Source organism: Bufo bufo, chromosome 3 (genome assembly GCF_905171765.1).
Source record: "Bufo bufo chromosome 3, aBufBuf1.1, whole genome shotgun sequence".
NCBI classification, from domain to species: Eukaryota; Metazoa; Chordata; class Amphibia; order Anura; family Bufonidae; genus Bufo; species Bufo bufo.
Window position 1 is genome coordinate 171881719 of NC_053391.1, and position 19449 is coordinate 171901167.

Sequence of the window (19449 nt, forward strand, 5' to 3'; positions counted from 1 at the left end):
ACGAAATTGGAGAGGGATTTCCCATTTGAATGGAACAACTACCATATAAAGTACCTGGGTATTAACATAACTAAAGACCCTAACTTATTATTCCACCAAAACTACACGTCATTATTCGATAGTATAAAACAACAACTAGTTGATATAAAAATTCCCTTCTTATCCTGGTTGGGGAGGAAAAATTTACTGAAGACCTATGTACTTCCTAGAATATTATACACACTCCAGACCTTGCCCATACCCCTTCCTCAGTCTTTCCTAGCAAGAGTCCGGAGTCTTTTCTCTTCTTTTGTGTGGGGAGGTTGTAGGCCCAGGTTAGCATATAAGATTCTCACCAAACCCATATTTAAGGGAGGATTTGGTCTTCCTGATGTTGCAGCATATTATAGAGCTGTACAACTTAGGCTGCATTCTGAAATTTGCAGTCCTATGAATACAAAGCTCGGATGCAGGATAGCTAGGAATATACTAGGCCCTAGAGCAATGGCAGCATTATGGGACCCGAAACTAGCAATGAACCGTACCATAGGTAAAGGGGGACTAGATCCTCTACAAGGGGTTATGGTCACTTGGTCAAAGATATCGCCACTCCTGCGTAGCCCCCCATGCATGTCTCCGTACACTCCCATTTGCTACGTCCCGTATTTGGTTACTCAGGGATTTCAGGATGATTTGGGTTTATGGAAAGCAATGGGTAGTGTAGCAATTGGGGATATCTTGAAAGAAAGGGAAATCCCCTCTGCTCAAAGTTTATCAAGGAGCTTTCCTCATATTCCTTGGTCGTCCACTCAATATTCCCAGTTCCAAAAGGTATGCACTCTATATTTGGCATGTACCCCTAGTAAACTAGATCCTACATGGTATGACACTTGTCTGCTTAGCCAGGGAAACAAGAAAGGAGCTATATCTAGAGTATATAATAAGTTATTGGAGGAGGAAGGCCATGGAAAACCTTGGTTTATTTCCCATTGGGAAAAAGACCTTAATACTACATTTGATGAGAGAACGGTAGATAGGATTCTGAGTCATTCACATGGATATTCTCGGTGCATCAGGATCCAAGAAAATGCATTCAAATTGGTAACCAGGTGGTACAACACGCCAGCAAAATTACATGCCATGGACCCCTCGCATACGGAACAATGCTGGAGATGTAAAAGTTCTAGTGGCACATTATTGCACATCTGGTGGACCTGCCCCTCGATAAAACCATATTGGGAGATGATTTCAAGGAACATATTGGAAATCATCCCTTCCTCTTCCTCACTGACCCCTTTAGTGGTCCTGTTAAATCTCCCTAATGATAAACTCATTCTTACCAAACACTCTCTATTATCATCCCTAGTAGCTGCAGCAAAACTTCTGGTTCCAGTCCATTGGCTTACCAATAAAATTCCAACAAATATGGAATGGGTAAACAAAGTTCAGGAGATTCAATTACTAGAAGAGCTGTCCAGCTGGGAATCTCTATCACACGAAAAACACCTGAAAATATGGGCTCCATGGCTGCAACGCAGGCTAAAAACCAAAATGCTTGGGCACTGGGAGTGGCATCTGATCCTAACAGTAGTGACTAGTGTTTATTACATTTTTTGTGTATTGTGCTTCCTACCATCAGAAGGATGGTGATCTGACTTGTGGGTGGAGTGATAGAGGTGGAGTTCTTTGCCCCTGACCTTCCATTCCTATAGACAACATGTGTACACCAAAATCATATGCTCATCAGTATTTCTCCCTATGCATTGTTCTGGTATTATGATTGTATGCATGCTATAATTTATATGCCATCTTATGCCTACCATACGAGTCGTATTGTCTTATACCTTTAAATATCTTATATGATATACACTGACCAAGGATGTATTGTTCATGTTTATTAATATTTCTCAAATATGTAATGCACCTTTCTCTGCCTTGTAAATTGAAAAAAATCTTAAATAAAGATTTGTTAAAAAAAAAAAGAAGTTCGATATACATTTTTCCACCAAATATTGATTGAGGCCTGCGATAAACCTGCTTCCACAAAATACTGATTAAGGGGTTTAATATTCCTGCTTCCACAAAATACTGATTGAGGGCTAAGACATACCTGCTTCAACAAAATTCTAAATAAAGGGGTTTGATATACCTACTTCCACCAAATATTAATTGAGGGCTGCAATATACCTGCTTCCACAAAATACTGATTAAGGGGTTCGATATACCTGTTTCCACCAAATATTGATTGAGGCCTGCGATATACCTGCTTCCACAAAATACAGATTAATTGTAGCCCTCAATTAATATTTGGTTGAAACAGGTATATCAAACCCCTTAATCAGTATTCTTTGGAAGCAGGTATATTGCAGGCCTCAATCAATATTTGGTGGAAACAGGTATATTGAATCCTTTTATTAGTATTTTGTGGAAGCAGGTATATCACAGGCCTCAATTAATATTTGGTGGAAGCAGGTACATCAAACCCCTTTATCAGTATTTTGTGGAAACAGATATATCGCACCCCTCAAAAAATATTTGTTGGAAACAGGTATATCGAACCCCTTAAACCTTATTTTGTGGAAGTAGGTATATCGCAGGCCTCAATCAGAATTTGATGGAAACAGCTATATCGAACCCCTTTATCAGTATTTTGTGGAAGAAGGTAAATCGCAGACCTCAATCAATATGAAACAGGTATATTGAACCCCATAATAAGTATTTTGTCAAAGCAGGTATATCGTAGCCCTCAATCAATATTTGGTGGAAGCAGGTTTATCAAACCCCTAAATCATTATTTTGTGGAAGCAGTTATATCGCAGGCCTCAATCAATATTTGGTGGAAACAGGTATATCAAACCCCTTAATCAGTATATTGTGTAAGCAGGTATATAGCACCCCTCAACCAATATTTGGTGGAAACAGGTATATTAAACAATTTAATCAGAATTTTGTAGAAGCAGGTATATCGTAGCCCTCAATCAGTATTTTGTGGAAGCAGGCATATCAAACTCCTTATTCAGTATTTATTGGAAGCAGGTATATCGTAGGCATTAATTAATATTTGGTGGAAACAGGTATTTCAAACCCCTTAACCAGTATTTTGTGAAAGGAGGTATATTGTAGGCCTCAATAAATATTTAGTAGAAAAAGGTATATTGAACCCCTTTATTAGTATTTTGTGGAAGCAGGTATATTGCAGCCCTCAATCAGTATTTTGTGGAAGCAGGTATATCAAACCCATTAATTAGTATTTTGTGGAAGCAGGTATATTGTAGGCCTCAATCAATATTTGGTGGAAACAGGTATATCAAACCCCTTAATCTGTATTTTGTGGAAGGAGCTATATTGTAGGCCTCAATCAATATTTGCTAGAAACAGCTATATCGAACCCCTTAATCACTATTTTGTGAAACCGGTTATATCGTAGCCCTCAATCAGTATTTTGTAGAAGCAGGTATATCAAACCCCTTAATCAGTATTTTGTGGAAGCAAGTATATAGCGCAGGCCTCAATCAATATTTGGTGGAAGCAGGTACAGTCATGTGAAAAAATTAGGACACCCTTTGAAAGCATGTGGTTTTTTGTAACATTTTTAATAAATGGTTATTTCATCTCCGTTTCAACAATACAGAGAGATTAAAGTAATCCGACTAAACAAAGAAAACTGAAGAAAAGTCTTTTCAAGATCTTCTGTAAATGTCATTCTACAAAAATGCCTATTCTAACTGAGGAAAAAGATAGGACACCCTTGCCCCTAATAGCGAGTGTTACCTCCTTTGGCTGAAATAACTGCAGTGAGACGGTTCTTGTAGCCATCTACCAGTCTTCGTCATCGGTCTGAGGAAATTTTACCCCACTCCTCAATGCAGAACTTTTTCAGCTGTGAGATGTTTGAGGGGTTTCTTGCACGTACAGCCCTTTTCAAGTCACCCCACAGCATCTCAATGGGATTCAAATCTGGACTTTGACTTGGCCATTCCAGGACTCTCCATTTCTTCTTTTTCAGCCAATCTTTGGTTGATTTACTAGTATGTTTTGGGTCATTGTCATGTTGCATGGTCCAGTTCCGCTTCAGCTTTAATTTTCTAACTGATGGTCTCACATGTTCTTCAAGCACCTTCTGATACACAGTAGAATTCATCGTGGATTCTATGATGGTAAGCTGACCAGGTCCTGCTGCAGCAAAGCAGCCCCAAACCATGACACTTCCACCTCCATGCTTCACAGTTGGTATGAGGTTCTTTTCTTGGAATGCTGTGTTTGGTTTACGCCAAACATGTCCTCTGCTGTTGTGTCCAAATAATTCAATTTTGGACTCATCTGTCCAAAGAACATTATTCCAGAAGTCCTGGTCTTTGTCAACTTTATCGCTGGCAAATGTCAGTCTGGCCTCGATGTTTCTCTTGGAAAGCAAAGGTTTCCTCCTTGCACACCTCCCATGCAAGTTAAACTTGTACAGTCTCTTTCTGATTGTAGAGGCATGTACTTCTACATCAACAGTAGCCAGAGCCTGCTGTAGTTCTCGAGATGACACTTTAGGGTTTTTGGATACCTCTTTTAGCATCTTGCGGTCTTCTCTTGGGGTGAACTTGCTGGGGCGACCAGTCCTGGGCATGTTGGCAGTTGTTTTGAAAGCCCTCCACTTGTAGACTATCTTCCGGACAGTGGAATGGCTGATTTCAAAATCTTTTGAGATCTTTTTAAATCCCTTCCCAGACTCATAGGCTGCTACAATCTTTTTTCTGAAGTCCTCTGACAGCTCTTTTGCTCTCACCATGGTGCTCACTCTCACTTCAACAGTCAGGAGCACACCAAACTAAATGTCTGAGGTTTAAATAGGGCAAGCCTCATTCAACATGCAGAGTAACGATCTACTAATTATGTGCACCTGGTGTGATATACCTGTGTGAGATCTGAGCCAATTTAAGAGGGAATACATGTGAGGGTGTCCTATCTTTTTCCTCAGTTAGAATAGGCATTTTTGTAGAATGACATTTACAGAAGATCTTGAAAAGACTTTTCTTCAGTTTTCTTTGTTTAGTTGGATTACTTTAATCTCTCTGTATTGTTGAAACGGAGATGAAATAACCATTTATTAAAAATGTTACAAAAAACCACATGCTTTCAAAGGGTGTCCTAATTTTTTCACATGACTGTATATCGAACCCCTTAATCAGTATTTTGTAGAAGCAGGTATATCGCAGGCCTCAATAAATATTTAGTGGAAGTAGGTATATCAAATCCCTTAATCAGTATTTTGTGGAAGCATTTATATCGCACCCCTCAATCCATATTTGGTGGAAACAGGTATATCGAACTTCTTAATCAGTATTTTGTGGAATCAGGAATATCGCAGCCCTCAGTTAATATTTAGTGGAAGCAGGTATATCAAACCCCTTAATCAATATCTTGTGGAAGCAGGTATATTACAGGACTCAATCAATATTTGGTGGAAACAGGTATATCAAACCACTTAATAGGTATTTTGTGGAAGCAGCAATATCGCAGGCCTCAATCAATATTTGGTGGAAACAGGTATATCAAACCCCTTAATCAGTATTTTGTTGTAGCAGGTATATTGCACCCTTCGATCAATATTTTGTCGAAACAAGTATATCAAACCTCTTAATCAGTATTTGTGGAAGTAGGTATATCGTAGGCCTCAATCAATATTTGGTAGAAACAGGTATATCGAACCCCTTAATCAGTATTTTGTGGAAATAGGTATATCGCAGCCCTCAATCAGTTTTTTTGTGGAAGCAGGTATATCGAACCCCATAATTAGTATTTTGTGGAAGCAGGTATATCGCAGGCCTCAATGAATATTTGGTGGAAGCAGGTATATCAAACCCCTTAATCAGTATTTTGTGGAAGTTGATATATCACACCCCTCAATTATTTTTTTTGCCACAACAGCTATATCACACCACCCTGTTTATTTGGGGCAATATGTATATCGCAACCCTCAATCAGTATTTTGTGGAAGAAGGTATCACACCCCTAACATCTAAAAATTTTTTGTGGCAACAGGTATATCACACCCGTTGCAAATAGTTTTTCCAATAGCACTCGTCCCTCTATATAGCTGCGGTATTTCATCAGAACCGTACACAACTGCTGCACAATACAAATGCACTATATACTTTCTATGTTAGAAAGTATATTATAGGTATATCACACCCCTCAATCATTTTTTTTTAGGTCAACAGGTATATCACACCTGTTGCAATTAGTTGTTCCAATAGTGTTTGTCCCTCTCTATAGCTGTGGTATCGCAGCAGAACCGCACAATACAAATGCACTATAATATACTTTCTATGTTAGAAAGTATATTATAAGTATATCACACCCCTCAGTATATCACACCTATCAATAGCACACGTATACCAGTCCTTAAAAGGACTTTTATTGCCCTATTACCTTGTGTTTGGTGTCTCTAACAGCCTGTCCCTGCTCTACAAAGCTACCTCTCCCTACACTGGCAAAACACAAAATGTAAAATGGCTGCCAGATCGGGTTCTTCGATAGGGTGGGGTGTGTCCATGTGCTGAAACATCTTAATTGGCTCTCCTATCCCACCTGATTGATGTGTCATGGGTCAAAGTTCTGCGCAATGCAAAAGAACATGGTGCCGGCGGACATCGCCATATGTTCGCATGTTCGCAAAGTTCGCTGCAAAATGATCGCCGGACGTACTGCAAGGCCATCTCTAATCTTAACTAGGGATGAGCGAATCGACTTCGGATGCTTCATCCAAAGTAGAGTCACATAAAAATTTGTTGTAATACTGTACGGAGCTTATTGCTCATCCCTAGTCGTAACCATGGAAAAAAGCAGTATATAATGTGATGGAAAAATGAATCCAGCCAGCAAAGGAAGCAATATGGATAATAACTATAGATAAGCGAATCGAATCCCACAAAGTGGAATTCGATCTGAATTTCAGGAATTGTTCAATACGCCATGAAGCCGAATTTCCTCGTGCTTCGTGTCAGCGAATCGATTAATCCTAAAATTTTAACTTACCGCCTCCATTTGCATTTGAAGGGCCACCAGCCTCTATCTTGCTTGAAGATCTCGGCCGAAATCCCATGCGGCGCGAGATTACATCATCACGCCGGCCGGCGTGATGACGACATACTGTACGTCACCACACCGGCCGGCGTGATGGCGTAATCTCATGCCGCACGTGATTTCAGCCAAGATCTTCAGGCAAGATGGCGGCGGCCAGCCCGTCGCTCGCAAATGGACTCGGTAAGTTTGATGTAATGTTTCTTTTAATGTTAATTTCACATTGTTTGTACACTGAGATGTCGCAATCATATACAGTACAGACCAAAAGTTTGGACACACCTCATTCAAAGAGTTTTCTTTATTTTCATGACTATGAAGGCATCAAAACTATGAATTAACACATGTAGAATTATATACATAACAAACAAGTGTGAAACAACTAAAAATATGTCATATTCTAGGTTCTTCAAAGTAGCCACCTTTTGCTTTGATTACTGCTTTGCACACTCTTGGCATTCTCTTGATGAGCTTCAAGAGGTATTCCCCTGAAATGGTCTTCCAACAGTCTTGAAGGAGTTCCCAGAGATGCTTAGCACTTGTTGGCCCTTTTGCCTTCACTCTGCGGTCCAGCTCACCCCAAACCATCTCGATTGGGTTCAGGTCCGGTGACTGTGGAGGCCAGGTCATCTGGCGCAGCACCCCATCACTCTCCTTCATGGTCAAATAGCCCTTACTTTCAAAGTTTTCCCAATTTTTCAGCTGACTGACTGACCTTAATTTCTTAAAGTAATGATGGCCACTAGTTTTTCTTTACTTAGCTGCTTTTTTCTTGCCATAATACAAATTCTAACAGTCTATTCAGTAGGACTATCAGCTGTGTATCCACCTGACTTCTCCTCAACGCAACTGATGGTCCCAACCCCATTTATAAGGCAAGAAATCCCACTTATTAAACCTGACACCTGTGAAGTGAAAATCGTTTCCGGGGACTACCTCTTGAAGCTCATCAAGAGAATGCCAAGAGTGTGCAAAGCAGTAATCAAAGCAAAAGGTGGCTACTTTGAAGAACCTAGAATATGACATATTTTCAGTTGTTTCACACTTGTTTGTTATGTATATAATTCCACATGTGTTAATTCATAGTTTTGATGCCTTCATAGTCATGAAAATAAAGAAAACTCTTTGAATGAGAAGGTGTGTCCAAACTTTTGGTCTGTACTGTATGAATGCAGCATCTGAGGGGTACAATGACGGGGGCGGCACTATCGCAGCTCCCTGTCATTGCACCCACTACTTACGAAAAAATGTGCTTCGTGGTGAAGTAATTAGTCACAAAGCAAATTTTTGGGGGAAATTCAGCGAATAAGCCAAATTGAATTTTCAAGAAATTGCTCATCTCTAATAATAACAATACATTAGTAAGTGGCTTGTATTGACTTTCTTTACATAATAAATGCTATTAGCTGAAGTGATACAACCTGTAATTTGTCTACAAGCTAAACACCACCTGGCTAAATTTCTGGTGGTACAGTTATTGCAGTACAATTGAAGTAGTATCTTGTACTCTAATGTTGGGTAGAAAGTGGGCCACTCCACAGTGGACACCTGGAGCAGCTATTACAGGTACAGACACTTGTCTTTCATGGCCCACCGAGTCAATGTTTTTGTGGCAGAGGAGAGGCAGCCTCCCAGCAGCATGGCCAGGTCCTTTTCACTCTCCCCCCCCCCCTCCCCCCCAATATTCTCAGACTGGCTCCAACACTAAGCACTTATCTTCCTCTTTTACTTTCTCCTCCATGGACATGGATCCATCCCCAACAGCAGTGGGGCACAGCTTCACTCCCACTCCTCTTCCCTTGAATCGAAACCCGTTGGCTGTTAACCCAGTGACTCCAACTGGGCAAGTTGGTCAGCGGCAATAAGCACAAAATCCTGGCCGCCCTGAACCTGAGGAAAATAACACATGCTCCTTGCATGGCCTTTTAAAAAAGGAAAGGCACCAGCTTCTGCAAGACTCTGACAATGTCCAGGAGACATTCCCTCTTTTCAGCCATTTTCACATTGTGAGGAATGTTCTCCTAGACTTTCAGGGTCAGACTAGTCTGCCACTACACCACTTAATTTGCAACCTTTCAACTTGCTGGAATTTAACATTGCATATGCTCGAGCATCTGTATGAGCAGTGAAAGCTGTGAACGATTTTGTCATGCACCAGACCGCCTCAGCAGGGAGCATGTGTTGTTTCGAGATCGGGCAGTGGCAGCTCATGCCATTCATGCTGCACTTGGCCCTCATCTCTCTTATATGTATTTTTGAACACATGTTGATGCTCATTAAACAGGTAGCGACGAATGAGACAGACGAAGAACAGCTAACGTATATTGCTGTCCGCTCTGTAGCTGTTGGTGACCCACAATGAGAAACTCCCATGGGGGAGAATGTGCTGCTACTGGAGAAGAAAGAGGAGTTGCTGGAGCAAGTAGATGATGATGATTATGGTGATGCCGGGCATGACATCTACATAGCAGTGGTGTTGTAGGGTATTGTAGCTTCATCCCCATTACTTGAACAGGACAAAGCTGCAATATCCTCCACCGTATCTATTAGGTCGATAGTTTGCTAAGAAGTGGCTATAGCACTCTCACAAGCACCATGGCCCCTTTAACAGTTGATCAGCAGCAGCAGTATCAAGAGCCTGATCCATTGACCTATTTTAAGCCATTAATATTCTGAACTCATATAACCCCTTTAAAGGCTATGGAAGGTTTCCAATCATATATAAACAGCCAAAATCATTTTTAGAAAGTTATTTATTTATTGAAAAGCCATGCTTAAAACATTTATAACACAAGCTTTTCAAGTTGCTTTTTTTCCACATAAATGAGTGTTGCTATTTTTCATTATATTTTCATTAAAATGTTAAACATATAACACTTCTTTGTAGTTATGATATATATTTTCACGCAAAGAAGAAGAATGTGAAAAGTGGGCAAGAGAGGGAGCTGGGTGATGTTTTTGATTAGGATTTCATGACTTTTTATTTTTGAATACTACTGCTTCTTGGCATTTATTTGTTTAAATCAGGGAATTTGGATACATTACAAGAATAAAACTTTTATTGTGTACAATACAAATCTACATACCAAATTAATTAACAAATTTAAATCACACATGACATTTTGCAACCTTATTTTTTATTTTATTTTTTGCAGGTGGGTTTAACCACTTAGTGGCCAGCCTGTTTTGAGCCTTAGTGACCAGTTTTCTTCATTTTTTATTTTTCATTATCACATTCCCAGAGCTTGTTTTTCAGGAAAAGTAATTTTTAAAGCACCATTGTGGTGTTCACATAGCTTATTCATCAACAGAAAAAAATAGCAATGCCAACATTGTCCTTTTAAGCCGTACATTTTGCAATATTCACTATGAGGCATGATAACTTTACTCTCGGAGTCAATATCAGCGATTAGTGTTGAGCAAAGTTTACAAAGTTACTAATGGGGGCACTCTAGAGGATTATTATCAATATTGGGAACACTATTAATAATGAAAGCAGTCAGGGAGCTGCTTCATCGAATTTCACAAAGGTTGTGATGTTTTATGGATAAGATCCTATGACCAGTATGCCTAGCTTTCTTTCTTAGTGTACTGTAGCTGCCGGTATATATAATGCTCTCTCCCATGGTATTCACAGTAGATAATGCCTCCCTCTATAGTGCCAGGCATATATCACCCCCCCTCTTGGTGCCCCTAGTAGATAATGCCCCCCTCTGAAGTGTCAGGCATATATAATGCCCTCCCCCCAACACTGGTGCCTCAAGTAGTACCAATGTTTTGTGTTTAAAAAAAAACTTACTGTACCTCACTCCCATTCCTCACCAACGTCTGCGTATGCAGGCCACGGATTAGTTTGCTGAATAATGGTGCAGACGGTAGTCTGGTGGCATCACCACACCTGCAGCAGGTGTCACGTGATGACATGATCACGCGAGAACCAGCACAGGAGGTCCTGGTGATGTCATTGAGACCTTTTATGTAATTCTACTTCCTCATAGGCTTCACGCATATTTAAGGTTGTGATTTTATCCCCCTTATGGGTAGCAATGTGGCACCCTAGGTGGGCACCTACACTCGCCTACCCATCACCCTGGCCCTGCACAGCAGCCAATTGCTAGCTGTTAACAAATAGGAAATATGAATTTAGTAAAATATAAATTTATTATCATCCAGAGAGATGAAGCAACCATACTCAAATACTGACTGAATAATACAAAAGCCTTCATGTACTCACAAAAAGTGCAAAGTGACAGCAAATAGGGGGTCATTTACAATCAGAAATACGCCTATATTAGGCGTATTTCTGGCGCAGATTGTGGCGCAAAGGTTATTTGTGCTGCAATCTGCGCCTTTTCCCCGCTCATGCCAGGTCTAAAAAAGTGGGCGTGGAGTGGGCAAGGAAGGCCCGTCTCAGTCATCATTTTCTACGCCTGTTTTAGGCATAGAAAATGGTCTAAATGTAAGCCAGCAAGGAAGCTTTCTTACTTTTAGACCGGCGCTGGATATGCCATAGTTGGATCCACCCTTAGCACAGGGGCTTATTAAGACCAGTGTCTAAAACACTGGTCTTAATAAATGACTCCCATAGTTTGTACTGCAATACATCAAGTCCATATGGGAGTAAGAAGCCATAGGCTTCTAGAGGAGCATACCTCAGTAAAACATGTCAGCATTGAATTAGTATTGTTAACAGCAAAAAGTTTAAAGACTGTGCAGTATCTATTCTTCACGAATACTTGGCTGGGAATGGAAGAGAGGAGGAGATCACATAATATTTATGTGGACTGAGCCTTTTAATTTCTTGTAGAATTTAAAGGCTGTGTACACCTTTAGGGGCAAATTTTTAGGATTGCATCACTTCTTCACTTCACTTTTTAAAAATTTCCTGTCAAAAAGAGTATAAAAACTGTTTGTCTAGCTGTGTGAATTGTTCTTTCACTTTCACTTTGTGCTGGTCATCTAATAAATCTTATCTCTAAATTATTAAAATGTTATAAACACTTATTTAAGCCACAATCTTATCAGTAAGATAAGAATTGAGCTCTGATGAGTGATTAGAACAGAGATCAGAGATAAGTATAAATCAGCAAAAAATTAAAATACAGAGCCTGCTACTAGAGAATCTCAAGGCTCTACAGAGAAAGGGGCTCAAAATGTTAAATAAAAACCTATTGAAAAAATGATATTAAGCTCAAAATTAGTGCAATGCAACAATAAAAAAAAGTTGCTTCAAAGCAGTCCATAACCTTTAATATGTTTCTGGTTTTTAGTTTTCAGTCTTTGATAGGTTTCAGTCAAGTCTAATAGGCAAATTTTTCATCCCAATTATAGGTCTAATGATTGAAAACACCATCATTTGGATTTATAGTGTTAGTTTGGGTCATCACATGCAGACCAGGATGTATGGCAGTAACAGGATAAAATATGTACCCATATTTTGCTTGTGTGAAATGGATCTCAATGTATACAAAAATTGGAACACTATGGATATGCTTTTCCAAATCAGTGACTGTCTAGCAAAAGCTGACAGTGCTCCGGTCACTTATATGTACTAACAAGTTTTTAGGAAGAAAGGGATGCAAATGATCTCTTAACAAACTCAAGAGCTCATTTCCATCCCTTTCGTCCCCGAATTCCAGAGGAGCATGTATGGCCTATAAGACTCCTCACGCCGATTAAGGCGCTCTATCCCCAAGGAGAGGAAGTCCCCCCAAAACATGTGAAACAAATATATTGGGTGATATTTATCATTTGAGATTGCTTTTATGTCACTTTTAAGTCTGTGTGGTTGCACCAAAGTTATAAAAAGGTACACATTTTTCATGTATTTGATGCAACTGCATTATGTTGTTTGATTTCATCTTAAAAAATACACCAGATGGCTGCACCAACTTCACCAAAAAAATAACCCACGCTAAAAATAAACAAATAAATAAATAAAAAAGTATTTTTACTTTTTTTTCCCAGAACCAACATCCAGAAACCAAGAGGGAAAAGCAAAGCATACCTATTCTAATTCCAAAATCATTAGAAGCAATGTCACCTCAGGGACATTCCCTTCCAGATTAGAGCTTTGGTGGAGATCAGATATACCGTATTTTTCGCCCTATAAGAAGCACCTGCCTATAAGATGCACCTAGGTTTTTTAGGAGGAAAATAAGAAAACAAATATTTTGAACCAAAAGGTGTGCTTTTGGTGGTTTTTGAACTAATGGTGGTCTGTGGATGACACTATTATGGGGGATCTGTGGATGACACACTGTTATGGGGGATCTGCGGAGGACACACTGTTATGGAGAGGATATCTGGATGGCACACGGTTATGGGGGATCTCTGGATAGCACTGTTATGGGGGATCTCTGGATGGAACTGTTATGGGGACATCTGTGGATGACACTGCTATGGGGACATCTGTGGATGACACTGCTATGGGGGGATCTGTGGATGACACTGCTATGGGGGGATCTGTGGATGACACATATATAGCATCTTATGCTATGTGCCATCCACAGATCCCCCCCATAACAGTGTCTCTGCAGTGTGAATGACCTCAAATTGTAATGACCGACGTCACGCACAGGTAGAATAAAAGGGAAAGCCCTGCCCAAGGGAGAGGGAAAGGTGGTGACCCCTAACTCACCTTGCGGCTGGCACCTGACTGCCCTGACGTCCCTAGACGGGTTCCTCACCCGTGCGGCGATCACGTGCCTAAACCCTGGCTTTCCCTAAAATGAGCCCTAGATAGTGAACAGGCCGGTGGGATCGCTAGTCCGCACCACTATCACTAAGAGGGAAACACCAGTGAGAGGACAGACAAAACAGACAAACACATACACCCAGGTGGGCGATAACAATAGACCACAAAGGTCCAACAGGGATCTGGAGGGTAGCGTTCTGGACCAACTACCAGAGAACACAGCAACACAGCTCCAGAAGGTCAGAATAGATGTCTAGGCAGGAAGTACTATCTCTGGCAACCAGAGAAGTGTGAGAGAGGAATATAAGGAGGTTTGGGAGTGCTGGACAAGGAACAGCTGAGGAGAAGGAGCTACGGATCCCTGAGTGAGCCAAAAGGGTTTGCAAAGCAAACCCAGAAAGCTACCATAAGGAAAACAGCCCTATCTTAAATAGAGCGTGCAGCCAACCGCTGCGACTTCCTGACCCCGGGTATAACGGAGTCAGGCGTGGTTCTCGATACCCTCGTGACAGTACCCCCCTCTCTACGAGGGGCCTCCGGACACTCAGGACCAGGTCTCTCAGGATGAGAGGCATGAAAAACCCGAACTAGCCTGTCGGCGTTTACCTCAGACGCAGGAACCCACATTCTTTCCTCGGGACCGTAACCTCTACAATGCACCAGATATTGAAGAGAGCGGCGGACCCGACGAGAATTAACAATTTTGGATATCTGAAATTCTAGATTACCATCCACGACAACAGGAGGGGGTGGCAGCGGTGACGGTTCTAGAGGTGGAACATATTTTTTGAGTAACGACTTATGAAAAACATTATGAATTTTAAAAGTCTGAGGTAACTCCAGGCGAAAAGCCATGGGGTTGATGATGGCTACAATTTTGTAAGGGCCAATAAACCTAGGACCCAGTTTCCAAGAGGGAACCTTCAATTTAATATTCCTAGTAGACAACCACACATAGTCATTCACTCCTAGGTCCGGACCCGGCGACCGTCTCTTATCAGCCATGCATTTGTATTTACCTCCCATATTTTTCAAGTTAGCTTGCACCTTCTGCCATACCGATGAAAGAGATGAGGAAAACCGTTCCTCTTCGGGAACCCCAGAAGACCCCCCCTCTTTGAAAGTACAGAATTGGGGATGAAAACCATATGCACCAAAAAATGGTGACTTGCCAGTGGATTCCTGACGACGATTATTTATGGCAAACTCAGCTAACGGTAAATATGATGACCACAACTCTTGATTTTCAGACACAAAACATCTTAGATATGTCTCAAGGTTTTGGTTGGTACGCTCAGTCTGTCCATTCGACTGAGGATGGAAAGCTGAGGAAAAGGACAAGTGTACCCCCAAACGGGAACAAAAAGCTTTCCAAAATTTAGAAATAAACTGGGTACCCCGATCCGAAACAACATCGGAGGGGACCCCGTGAAGCTTCACGATTTCACTGACGAATACCTGAGCAAGAGTCTTAGCATTAGGTAGTGCGGGTAACGCAATGAAGTGTACCATTTTGCTAAACCTGTCCACTACTACTAAAATAACTGTTTTACCCGCAGACAAAAGTCAGTGATAAAATCCATTGACAGATGTGTCCACGGTCTATTGGGAATGACGAGTGGTAATAGAGACCCTGCAGGACGTGTATGTGAAACTTTTGCGCGCGCACTGGTAGAACAAGAAGACACAAAATCCAATACATCCTGAAGCAACCTTGGCCACCAAAAACGACGAGACAATAGCTCTAAGGTTGCTTTACTACCCGGGTGCCCAGCAAGTGCCGAACTATGATGTTCCTTTAATAATTCGAAACGTAGGTTCAACGGTACAAACAATTTCTCTGAGGGGCAAGAGACCGGGGCGTCCCCCTGGGCCTCAAACACCTTCCCCTCCAAAACAGAGTGTACCGCAGAAACAACCACTCCTCTTTGAAGAATGGGCACCGGATCACTCACATTACCCCCTCCAGGGAAACAACGAGATAGTGCATCAGCCTTGGTGTTCTTTGCCCCAGGACGATAGGTAATCACAAAGTTAAACCTGGTAAAAAATAGCGACCACCTAGCCTGTCTAGGGGTGAGACTCTTAGCTGATTCGAGGTACAGAAGATTTTTGTGGTCCGTAATCACAGTGACGGGGTGGACTGCCCCCTCTAAGAAGTGACGCCACTCCTCAAACGCAAGTTTAATAGCTAATAGTTCCCTATTGCCAATATCGTAGTTCTTTTCTGCTGCAGATAGTTTTTTAGAAAAGAAAGCACAAGGACGCCATTTGCCAGGAGACGGACCCTGAGACAGCACCGCCCCCACTCCCACCTCTGACGCATCGACTTCAACAATAAAAGGGCTGAGAGACATCAGGTTGGACTATTACAGGTGCTGAGGTAAACCTCTCTTTTAGAGAGGAAAAAGCAACTTTAGCGGCGTCAGACCATTTAGAAAAATCAGTCCCCTTCCTAGTCATGTCAGTAAGCGGTTTTACAATAAGTGAATAATTTTTTATGAATTTCCTATAGAAATTTGCGAAGCCCAAGAACCGTTGTAGTGCTTTGAGGTTCTCAGGAAGATCCCAATCTAAAATTGCCTGGACCTTCCTAGGATCCATACGGAAACCTGAAGCAGATAAAAAATAACCTAGGAATTGTATCTCCTGAACGGCGAAGACACATTTTTCAATTTTAGCATATAATTCATTCGTCCGTAGGACCTGCAGTACTTGTCTGACATGCACCTCATGTGTTTTCAGATCAGACAAATAAATTAAAATATCATCTAGGTATATTACCACAAACCTGCCGATTAGATGACTTAAAATGTCATTAACGAAATGTTGAAAGACGGCAGGAGCATTGGTCAGACCGAAAGGCATAACTAGATTTTCATATTGCCCCTCAGGGGTGTTAAACGCTGTCTTCCACTTATCCCCCTCCTTAATACGAATCAGATTGTAGGCCCCCCTAAGTTCAAGTTTGGAGAACCACCTAGCACCCGCAATCTGGTTAAACAGGTCAGGAATGAGAGGAAGAGGGTATGGGTCTCGGATGGTTATCCGATTTAATTTGCGAAAATCTAAGCAAGGACGCAGGCCCTCATCTTTCTTTTTAACGAAGAAAAACCCTGCAGCCACGGGTGAAGAAGAGGGTCTGATGTGTCCCTTAGCCAAGCTCTCGGAGATATAATCTTTCATGTCTTGTCTCTCTGGACCCGAAAGATTATATAACCTGGTCTTGGGTAATTTTGTGCCGGGAATAAGGTTAACCGGGCAATCATAAGGACGATGAGGTGGTAACTTCTGACAACCCTTTTCAGAAAAAACATCCTCAAAATCCGAAATAAATGTAGGTAGGGTAGTTATGGAGGCGACTAAGCAATTGCTATTTAAGCAATTTTCTCTTCACTGCTCACTCCACTCCAATATCTCCCTGGCCTGCCAATCCACTACTGGATTGTGCGCTACCAACCAGGGAAGACCCAGCACTACCGGAGTGGGAAGCCCCTCCAGAACATAACCTGAAAGCATCTCGTTATGGTGGTCCCCTACCCGAAGGTGTAAATTATGAACAATGTGGGTGAGGTTTCTCTGAGACAGGGGAGCAGAATCAATAGCGAATATGGGAATGGGTCTCTGTAGCGTACAGAGAGACAAACCTATAGTGCGGGCAAAATGGGCATCTATCAAATTTACCCCTGCTCCACTGTCTAGAAAGAAAGAAATAGTCTCCGTCTTATCACCAAAAATAATAACCGCTGGCAACACAAATTGCGATGTACGTATGGAGGAAACGTATACCCCCCGGCTGACATCCTCCACACAGCCTGGGGTTAGTAGTTTTTCTGACGGTCTTTTGTTTCTGAGAAAATAAGGACAGACATTAATGAAATGACCCCTCTCCCCACAAAAAAAACAAACCCCACGCCTACGGCGAGCCTCAGGAGGACGGACCTGACGAGTAGTTCCTCCTAGCTGCATAGGCTCGTCTAAGTCCGTACAGACTAACTGCTGCTTGGGAGGGGTTACCAATTGCTCCGGTTTTTTCAACCTGTCCCTAAGGCGTCTCTCTATACGGATAGAAAGGGACATAACCGCATCAAGGGAAAAGGGGGTATATAATGCAAGCGCATCCTTAACCCTTTCGGATAACCCAGAGCAGAACTGACTCCTGAGAGCCGGGTCGTTCCATTGGGTATCCGTAGCCCACCTACGGAATTCAGAGCAATACTCCTCTACCGGCCGCTCTCCTTGTAAGAGTCTCCGTAATCTTGATTCAGCCAGTGCGACTCGGTCAGGGTCGTCATATATGAGACCCAAAGCCCCAAAAAACTCATCCACTGACCGGGGAGCCTGGGAATCAGTAGGTAAAGAGAACGCCCAGGACTGCGGGTCCCCCTGCAGCAGGGAAATAACAACCCCCACCTGATCTTCATTACCAGAGGAGTAAGGGCGCAGTTTAAAATATAACTTACAGGCCTCACGGAATGTCAAAAACTTGTCCCTTCCCCCAGAAAATCTTTCAGGGAGAGGGACCTTGGGTTCCGCAACAACCTGGTTACCAGTAGCAACCGCTGGGCTTGCGGTTAGTTGTAATCGCTGCTGTTGCTGGAGGACCGACGCCTTCAATCCTGCCACCTCAAAAGACAGGCCATGAAATTGTTTGCAAAAGAACAAACCACGTCCCACGGCGCGAATTACCGTCAGCCAGTCACCAGGATCAAGAAGGAATCTTTTATTGCAGCGATACAACGCGTTTCGGGGAATCACTCCCCTTCATCAGGTACAAAAAAAGCTGCACCATACCTGATGAAGGGGAGTGATTCCCCGAAACGCGTTGTATCGCTGCAATAAAAGATTCCTTCTTGATCCTGGTGACTGGCTGACGGTAATTCGCGCCGTGGGACGTGGTTTGTTCTTTTGCATCATCATCTTCTTGGGGGCTCCAGGCTTCTCCTTTTGAAGATTTCTTGTGGTCCCGTGGCTGCAGACCGCCATATCCAGACGTCCAGGCTTGTTTGAAAATACCTGCAATAGTGTTGTGCCTACATTTGCACAACCACACAAGGTGAGCCTTACCATCTTTCTCCGTATATTACTATACACTCACAGAATTACCCTATGGTGCGCCCATCTGTTTTGTTACAGATTTTAAAAAACTAGCCTGCTATATTACATGAAATTGTTTGGACAGAGCAGCAATTTGATCCATACTGGATTCTAAGTAGGTAAAAATTATTATTATTATTATTTTTTTTTTACCTACACAAAATAAGGGCCAGAGATAATGTAATGACCGACGTCACGCACAGGGAGGATAAAAGGGAAAGCCCTGCCCAAGGGAGAGGGAAAGGTGGTGACCCCTAACTCACCTTGCGGCTGGCACCTGACTGCCCTGACGTCCCTAGACGGGTTCCTCACCCGTGCAGCGATCACGTGCCTAAACCCTGGCTTTCCCTAAAATGAGCCCTAGATAGTGAACAGGCCGGTGGGATCGCTAGTCCGCACCACTATCACTAAGAGGGAAACACCAGGGAGAGGACAGACAAAACAGACAAACACATACACCCAGGTGGGCAATCACAATAGACCACAAAGGTCCAACAGGGATCCGGAGGGTAGCGTTCTGGACCAACTACCAGAGAACGCAGCAACACAGCTCCAGAAGGTCAGACTAGATGTCCAGGCAGGAAGTTCTATCTCTGGCAACCAGA